Source organism: Amblyomma mixtum, chromosome 1 (genome assembly GCF_055824585.1).
Source record: "Amblyomma mixtum isolate Tamu chromosome 1, ASM5582458v1, whole genome shotgun sequence".
Lineage (NCBI taxonomy): Eukaryota > Metazoa > Arthropoda > Arachnida > Ixodida > Ixodidae > Amblyomma > Amblyomma mixtum.
This window is the reverse complement of record NC_143012.1, coordinates 259,509,757-259,519,803: the sequence shown is the minus strand read 5'-3', so window position 1 is coordinate 259,519,803 and position 10,047 is coordinate 259,509,757.

Here is a 10,047-nt window from a genome sequence, read left to right as displayed (position 1 = left end):
GCTTACAAATACACAACTCACATCATCTCGGTGTTACGAAGATCTTTTTTACCACGAAATTTAAGACGCATTGCAGAAAGCTCAAGGCCAAGTAGAGTGCAGTGAACATACGTGCAAGCAACCTGTATTGTCCGCCCAACCTACAGTGGGTTAGGTAAGAATTTGCCATTGGAGAAATGCGAAAAGCAGAAAGCTTTGGTCCCATGTATTAACCGTTTTGCATACGAATTGAAATGGCTTACGGGCGTCTGGATCGGTCAGGTGGCCGTGATAGGCTGATGCGAAAGACTTTTATTTATTTTGTTTTTTACTGAAATCGGATTGAAGTGCCTATGAACCATAATAATACGTACGGAAGACTTTTCAGTTGAATCTCGATTATCTCATGGAACTGCAATGGTTTTGGTAGGCAGGTATACAAGATTACAAATGTGATAGAAAAATATCAGGAATTCTCTAGTGGCAACTTCTTCTTTCTTTTATACAGATGCTTATGGCGCAGCAAAGGGGCGTGGCTCCAAACCGCACTGATACCCATACCTATCAGCACATAATTTATTTCTGCGAGTTTTGAATTTGTGTGCATGCAAGAGAGGAAAATTTCCGGGCTAAGAAAGGTAACAGTGTAGCCATTGAATCCATTTTTGCATTAAAACTGAGAAGCATTTTTTGTGTTCTTTGTGCAGTCCGTGGCTGTGAAGTACAGAGAGAACGGGAAAAGATTTTTTTATTCTGAGCGCGCAAAGCAAAAGGAATATCGTAGCGGTGAGTTTTTCTAACAACTATAATTCAGCACAGTACACTGCACCATTCTGTGAAGACGAAAACAAAAGTGCATTAGCTTTTGCGCCATCAACCATAATTTTCTGTTGCGCCTTCTTCACACAAAGGCTTCTTATCATCGGTAAATGGGGGAACTCTTTTACCACTCTCTCTAAGTCAGACTGAGTATCGTGCCTGCCATTACGCAGCGGATGGTTTCCACTTGCATCCCGCACTAACCTTCCGAACGAGGCGTGATGTAATCGTGAACCGGGCCATGGCTGTCTCCTCTGGGATGCTGTAATTTTCAAAAGGCTCCTTCTGCGCCGGGGCGGTCTCATGCTGACGAGGGTATTGTGCCTGGCGAGCGCCGACTCCGGATGGTTTTTTGTTCCCCTGCCCCTGAGAGGGCGAAGTGCGCTGCTCCTGCGTGGGCTTAGAAAGCGACCAATGGAGGGATGAAAAGATAAGAGCGTTGACAATGGCCTTCAAGTGGGCCAGACTTATCTCGCTTTGGCCAAAATGAGGCGCTTAGCTGGTTTTGAGTTTCGGGCTTCTCGTGCAGTTTCAACATCATGCAGTAAAGGTGAGCCGTGGGAACGCACTTATTCAAATTGAATCTTGTTCTGAAATGAAAAGCGTAAAAATCTGCTACTTTCGAGGGTAAGGCTCTTATGCACTTTGCCAGGCTCTTCAGTGTGCCCTACTGTACGTGTCACGTAACTTTGCCCAAGGCCTAAAAAAATACTGCCGCACTACAGACGAACGAAATCAAGGACATATCGTTTGGCATGGTGTTGTGAAGTCCGAGAATTTTATAATGGCTGATTAGTAATGGTCAATTACCTGAATTATTTATCTACAAGTCGTACTTGTTACTTTAGCCATAACCGCGTTAAAGGGATACTGAAGCAAAATCTGAAAATTGAACAAAAAGGCTGAATATAGATTCTCGGAATGTGATTACACCGAAATATAGTCGTCACTGCGCATATATTTCAGCGGATGGTTTTATTTTCGATGTTTCATGAGCGCGTGCCAAGTCCTCCCGGTCGGCGCGAGGTGGAAAGCGTGACGTCATGGCACCCTCCAGCGACGACAAATATGGCGGCGCCCTTCGATGCATGCAACCTCGCTTAGGACTTGTTGCGTCGTTGTTACTGGCTTCTTCAGCGCGTTCACTGGCCATAAGTGGGCCACCAGTCTCTCGCTTCATCTCCTGTTGCACATAAGAAAACTTACGAGTAATAAATTTGCTTTATTTTTTATTCAGAGTGACGATTCTGCCCCCTTTAGGAGAGGTGTCGGTTTGTTGACAGAAATGCTTCCCCTCCTAACCACCAGATGGCGCCACTAGTCTGAACATCGTCACGCTTTTGTTTTAAAAGTGAGAATGCTAGAAATGGCGCACGGTCCGGAAAAAATAGCTGCATTTAGCGGACGTGAGCGTGCATACGGTTATGGTATGTAGACAGCATCGATTAACATTTTGACATATCTGTGTACGCCGTTAGCAGACGACAGACATGGAAAAGCCATAGAGTTTCTTACTATTACCTAGAGGGAAAGCTGGCGGCGCTGGACTTCAGCCACCATGGACGCTCGAAGCATCATGGGGCGGTGAGCTACTTGTTGCGGGACAGTCGTAGTTTTTCAGGAACACGGAGTGGCACTACTAAGATGTTTCATTCCAAAAACGCTGTTCGTGTGTGCGCAGACGACTTTGGCACGAACGCAGTGTGCAAAAACCATAGTAAAGAAACCGCAATAGCACACGACGCCAATAAAAGGTTTTACTTTTTCGAAATGCCATTAAAAAATCTTTTAAAGTATTTAAGGAACAACATTTTTTTGAAAACATATTTACTTTTAAAACTGTGCCTGTTAATTACGAAACATTAGTTTTTATAGTGTTCACTACTTGGCCAATAGGAGAGCGAGTCGTCTCTTATTTAGGGCAAACTTTGCACTTAAATGCTTTTCTGCTCGTTTGTTGCAATCATTAGACAAGATATTGAATGTTAGGACGTTTGTAGTTATCAGACAGCTTTATTTTTCTATTATTTTTTGGCCAAAAGTTGCAGTTCCGCAACAAGTAGCTCACCGCCCATGATGCTTTGAGCGCCCATGGTGGCTGAAGTGGTCTCGAGGGGTCGGCATGCAAACTCCCATAGACGGGCCGCCAGCTTTCCCTCTAGGTAATAGTAAGAAACTATGGGAAAAGCCGCGAGTAGCGATAGCAATCGTGCTTCTGCGGGAACGGTGGGCGCGCGGGTGTTATGACGTCTAGTCGCTGCTTCCACAGGCGGCCACCAGGTGCATCGATACGGCAATAAATCGCAAAAAAAAAGCGTGTTATCCGCCTTTTTCGCTAAAATGCTTGTCATATTTATCAATTTTTGCAGTCAAGCTCTTGTTTGCATGCAAAAGAGCAGCTCCAAAAGTTTGGTTCAGTATCCCTTTAAGTAAAGTTGTAGAAGATATTGGTAAAGAGCTGATTCAAGTACCCGCAGCGGGGTCCTTTTTTACAGGTTTAAACAAATTCCGAGACTCTAAGAGACTGCCTTCTTTACTAACCACACTGTAAAGCGCTTAAGCGTGCTTTGAATGAGGCAATTCTGTGGGCTCATCCAGACGAAATAAGCAGTCAGCGCTCTTAGTATCGGCCTGAAACAGCGTCAGCACGTTAGCAAAGCACGTGAGAAGCGCGCTGATATTTAAGATATATAATAGTTAGGCCATGTAAATTGGATTCAAGTGAAGAATCTTAGACTTAAGAGTACGCTGGGAAAACAAAAGGAATTCAAAATAATAGATCCCTGCCTGCACTGCTATGCATAACAGCTGCTTAGGATCTTCATACATAAATTAGAAAGAGCAGAAACAAGGAAGGAGAAGAAAAGTGCCCTTTGAGCAGAATTTTTAGATCGACGAAAGAAACGAAGAGAAATTCGTAGAGTCACATTCATGTTAAAGGCAGCCTGCGTATTCTGTTTCTTGTACCATTGTGCCCGCCGCCAAAGCGCAAGCGCTCACCTTGACACGGTCAGCGCGTACCTTTCTCACGTGCGAAACACGATTGACTGCGCAACAGTACGATTGCGAGAGGTCAGTAAATGTTTTTTTTTGTAGTTCATGCGCTTGTTGCAAATGGCTGGAAACAAGACAACGCAAGAAGTACCTTAAAGCAATATCCTGATTCGGCTGTTTCTGAACCACAACTAACATTTCTAAAAACAGCTTGGGAATGAAATATTGAGTGAAAATTTTGTGCATTAATCCTAAATATATTTTTGGAAGATAATTAAAGTGCCCAGACTTGCGCAGAAAGACAGCCACAAATTAGTCCTCTTCCATACATCTGTGGTGGGCAATTGTTATGAAGCCTTTGGCTCATGTCCGTGAAACGCACATTATAGGCATGCTTCCACTAGACTCCAATAGAATAAATTCCATTGAACTTACTTCAGCGTAAGCTTCGCCGACACAGCCTTTGAAGCTCCGAAACGGCTGTGGGGAGACCACCAAAATTTTCTTCCCTCTCTAAAATTATTATGTGTCATAAACTTACAAGCATCTGAAAAGCAAACCGCGCTGCCTGAAGACATTTTACTTAGAGTACAAGCTCTCGTGAACGTGTGTGGGTGCCAATCAAGTTTATTTGTTGTGGAAGGTCTTTTTTTGTGCCCCTTCGTGAAATGTGCCTAATTTAAAATTTCAACGCCGACCCTAAAATAAAGCATTAAAACAAATACGCTCAAAATATTGTCAACAGGCTGATATTCATGGTTGAATTATTAATCAAAAGACTAATGAATTTCAGTCAGACAGTATTACTGGCTGATAGCTTGGGTACATTTTCATTGAGGAGCGTAACTTGGTGCTGGGCAAGACAAGGGAAGGCTGCAGCTAGCGTGAACGAAAGCGAGCACATTAAGTGTAAAATCATGGAAAATAACGGTAATAATAACGTTGTTTCAACATACTGCATTTTTGGTAGCAGCAGGTGCAAAGCTTCTGTCGTTGCCTCAGGCGAGCGTCTTTAAGAGTACGTGTACTTAAGTAGCTTATGTCTTGAAAAACAAATCTTTGCAAGGGTCTTGTAAAATATTACATTTTAAAAACACACTGCAACATCCGGCTAAAAAATTAGCGGACAGTTCTGTCACCCCGGCAAGAAGTGTCCACCGAATTAATTCGTCTACTATGCACGATTCCCTATCTTCCGCTTATCTGTAGCGACAGCGGGTAACACCTTCAACTACAAACTCTCAGACCACTGAGCCGATCTCTCCCACTTGCTCTCTGAATGTATATTAGGCATACAATCCCTTCATTACCCTTACAGGCTCCTTGCTCCGTGAAGCGCTTGGCCTGGCTCGGACCACGTGCAACACTAGCCGGCCCTCGTGTGACAAGCCCGCTACAGACTAAGCGGCCAGCACATAAGCTGCACAATGGTGTATCCTCTCTCTCTCTCTACCTCCTAGAAATCAAGAAGCAAAAAAAAAATTATTTTACTATGTTTGTTTGTTGGATTTTAGTATCCTTTAGCGTCGGGGGCGGATTAATACCTAAAGGATCACCGCGGGTATAAAACCAATTGTACCGTCCGTAATACGGAATGAGAACCTCGTTCTACCTTTTCTGAAAATTTAGTCAGAATGTGCCGCAGCCTGATTGGGCTGTAGCCCTTCGGGGAATTCGAGGTTGAAAGAGCACTTTTGAATACACACTAGATTGAACTGGCCACTCTCTGTGCGTTCTCACTGAGCGCATGGAGAGTTGAATGTGACGAGAACTCTGAGACCTACAAATGCTGCCAACGCTGTCTAGTACCCCGTATTTACACGGACGCCGCATTATTTAACACCCCTCGAGACATTTCATGCATACACCAGTGCGCGCGCGAGCGGTCCATCCCGCGCGATTGCTCCTGACGTTCAAGAGCTTCGACGGGAGGGTTTCCGCTCCTGTTTTCAGGGGCGAACGGGCGGCTACTTCGGTCGCTCGCCGCGGGCTCTGGTGATGGCGTATTTGCGATCGTGTTGCGCCTTCCGCTCCAACGTCGTTTGCGCGACAAAGGAGTACCGGCAAACCCTGGGGTCACGGTGCTATGAGGAGGCTCAATTCCCCTCCACCTAACAGGATTAAGCCGTAACGTATCAGGACAGCCGAACGAGAAGCTCCTTACAAGATTACCGCCAAACCATGGAGCGTGAAATTACGCACCGTGTCCGCCAACATACCGCATGAAACGTGATCCGGTGTCTGCGAGACAAGTAAAAGTAGTCTAAGATCCTGCACATACATTGCCATTAGTGAGTACGGACAGTTCACACCTACTGATCGGTCTTGCTGAAACGCATATTGCATGTTCAGAAGTTCGTATACGCGAAAATAAATCCCAAAGCGGTAGTTGTGCGGTGCAGAATAGAAAAAAATAATAATGATCGCCAGAGGAGATTTCGGATTCAGATGATTCACTCGGGCAGCAAGTCTGAAATCGTATAGCATTCTATGCATGATGGGATAGATAAGAATCTAAAAGCGAGCGAAGCTTTGCAATACCTTGGTGCTGTAGTTGGAGAATTTTTCAGAATGAATGAACGCACTTTTTCTCAGAGAACAGATGCTGCAGTGCTAAACATGGCAGGTGAGAAGTTAACTTTGCAAAATACAGAGTAGAAAAAGCACCGGAAAAGATTCCTAAACCCACAGACATTATATCTGACGAAATTCTGATAAGGGTGAGTGGTGTATTTGTGTTATTTGTCAAAATAAGGAGGGACTGTTTAAAATTATAGAACTACTCTTTCAGGATAAACAGATAACGAAAGATTAGCTGCACAACAAACTAAGTTAAATATGGAAATAAAGAAGACAATGTCGGACTGACTCCTACAGCGCGATTGCGATAAATTGAGTTACATGTAAGATTGCGATGCAGGCTATCAAACGGAGCTCCCAGTGTTGTTAGGAAAAAAAAATATACTTGGGGAACTGGGATGCCAACCTTAGCTCACAAATGGCAAAGATAGTATGACGAAGACGAAGCTGGCAGTGGCGCGGGACGGAGCGCCCGCGCTAGGCCAGCGGATATTAAAATGTTTGTATCCGCTATGCACCCTGGCCAATCCCCCGCCGTGGGTATGTGCCATTCAGCCCGAGGACATCATCATCATCATCATCAAAATCATTTCTTCTCCATCGTGCACCACGCCTCATTCTTCGGCTGGCCGCCGCGTTACATTTGGTGTGAGGTGCAGGGGTCCCTTCATCGCCATCCCGGTCACGGAGCTTCGGCGTCCTGGGCCTGCCGTGGACGTCGGCCGTGAGTACCTGGTCAGCGCCGCACGGCCGTGCCCCAGCCCGCCCGACCTGAACGGACCTCGCCGCTCGCCCCAGCCCCGTCCCCCGCCAGGACCACACGACACGACGACCCAAGACCCGACGGACCCAAGACCTCACCGACCCAAGACCCCACCGACCCAAGACCCCACTGACCCAAGACCCAAACGAGAAGACACCGCCCCCCTGCCCCCGCCGTTCGGTGCGTCCAGAGACCTCGGCCGTCAGCTCCTGGCACCCTACGGCCCGGATGCTTCGTGGACCGGGACTCATTCTCTCATCTTTCTCATCGTGGCGGCCAGCACTGCACCATCTTCTACATATTGTTTGATCCTTCACTCAAGACCATCGCCATTTCGCCATCTGTTAGTCACCGATCGGGACGATCGCTCGGAGGCCCCGGGTAGTGTGACGAAGACGAAGCTGGCAGTGGCGCGGGACGGAGCGCCCGCGCTAGGCCAGCGGCCATTAAAATCGTCTCATAGCCATCGTTCACCACGCCTCATTCTTCGGCTGGCCGCCGCGTTACAATAGCATCTATCCAAAATTAGGCTGTTTGTTTAATTTTCTCTAACTTTCTTCGAGATGCATATGCGAATCTAATGCAGTAAAGTATAAATTAGCCTTATCTTTCAACTTTTCTTAAAATTGCGCGTATACGCCTTTTTCAGAAAATCTACCATTCTAACCCTTTAACGCTTTCCTCAGAGATTCGCTAGTTTGGTCGCCACAAATATCTCGTCATGCAGTTACCACCAGCTCAAGGTTGACGTGCCCAGCAGTCGCACAAACCTACATTTTGCATCTTTCAACGCAAGATTAAGGAATGGAACCACCTTGTCCACTTCCATTGCCTTCATTATAGACGTCTTCCTGTATAAGAATGCCGTTTGATAATGTGCTAATACTGTACTAATCCTGTTTGTATTATTGTTTTTTATTGTTTTACCCACGAATCTCTAATGATTTAACCCTGAGAGTAAATAAATCAATAAAAATAAATAAATAATCTGTAGAATCGGTGCAGGCAAGAGGGACGTTCAGAGGACAGTCTTTTTGAAAGGCCTTCTATTTAGAATCATTAAACATGTTCTGCTAGACTTCAAAATGATACATTTACATATCATAAAGAACATGGTCAACCTTCCACAAGCTCTGTGTCTTAGACAAAGCGAAAATATTTAACACACGAGCAGTAGGAATGCGAAAAAAGGCTTGAATATTGGTGGTATAAAAGCCGCGTAGAAAACATGCACTACATTTCGCAGAAATAAAAATAATATAGTATAAAAAAGAGAGTATGTAACACTGGGAAACAAACAGAATAGGACAACAGGTTAGAAAAGAAAAACATATGAAATTAATAAAACAACCATTTCACTTTACTGGGGCATGGTGCTAGTCGCCAATGCACCGATCAAAGGTGATACCAATACGATCTGTCTGCCTTCTCATGCCTCTTTGTTTTACTTGCGTCCTGCTGAGGCTTTGGTGAACCCGTAGCGTCAAACATGATACTGCTCATCTCAAGATATTTGCCAGGAATACAAATTTTAGAGAACCGAGCCTGCTATAAATAACGTAGATAGCCTAAAAGCAGTGAAGCGGAAACTAGGCACAGGCAAAAACCAGATGTATTCGCTAAGACACAAAGAGGGCAATGTCATTAGCTATAAGGATAAGATAGTTAAAGTAGCCGAAGTGTTCTACTCAAATCTGTCCAGTATAAAATATAATCAGGGTAGTCATGAAAGAGGAATTAATGCACCGCACTGAGAAATCCTTCCAGTAATTATAAAAACGTTACTGTGCGACGTGTCAGGCGTTCAGCTCTCTTCCCACTTGTCTCCAGAGTGCTGTTTGTTTTTTGTAAATCAGAAGATTAGAAGAACGCCCTTAAAATGCCATTGGTGCACTAGCATACAGTGTTAAACCGCGGTCAGAATGAATACTCTGTTTTTGTAACATGATCTCGCAGGTGTGCAAGTCCAGCGCCTGTCCGTTTCTGCTCGATCATCGTGTCTCCTTTTGTGTGCTCTTTTTTCATTTTAAGTGGAGGTGACATGCCCGTGTGCATATTTACTTTGTATACAGGAACAGTTTAATAATTTGAAAGGGGAAATTATATGTTTTTAAACTTTAGTTCAGCGTTGTTTTTGCTACTGTCCGAAAGGTCTGTTTCTTTAAAAGGTAGCAAAAAGTGCCCATATCATTTTTATGTGAGGCTTCTTGTTGTGTTTTGATGAAAGAAATGAAAAATGCCAACTACCCATACTGCCCATTGCTCAGTAAACAACCAGGCTAGACTGTTGTCTCTTCAAAGGGAAAATTCGAGGTGCTTGAGGATAAATATTAGATTAACGTGTCGGTCACACATGGGTGCGGCACGAAGATGTTCTAGATAGAGGAGAGCTGGACACTTTTGTAGAAAGACTGCTCTTTCTTCCAGATGCAGTATCAGAAATTAAAATGGCCTTCCTTGTCGACTACATGACAAGAAAGCAGAAGCCGAGATATTAACATTTATGAGCATTGCTCCTTAGTTTATTTTTCGACCATAACACTCCACGTCCTAAAAATAGTAGCTCGTCTCTCAAAGAATGCTAGAACGTTGTAAAACATTGTAAGTAAATTTGCATACTAAGGGAGACTACAACGTATTCGGAAGACTGCGCGAAGAGAATGGGGGCGAAGAACAATGTCGCATAGACTGACACATGATGAGACAATTTGCGCGACTTGCTGGATTTGTTCTCCACGATGATTTTTATGCTTTTAAAGTAACGCATGCTTTTACTCTTAAGCGTGGCTTCACACACGCGACAGAATTGTCACGAACGTGAAGGGGTTCGAGGCGGATCGATGTTGGCTGATGGTGGCTGGGAAGCCCTCTAGCTATGGGTTTGTGTGTGTGTGGGGGGGGGGGGGGGGCTG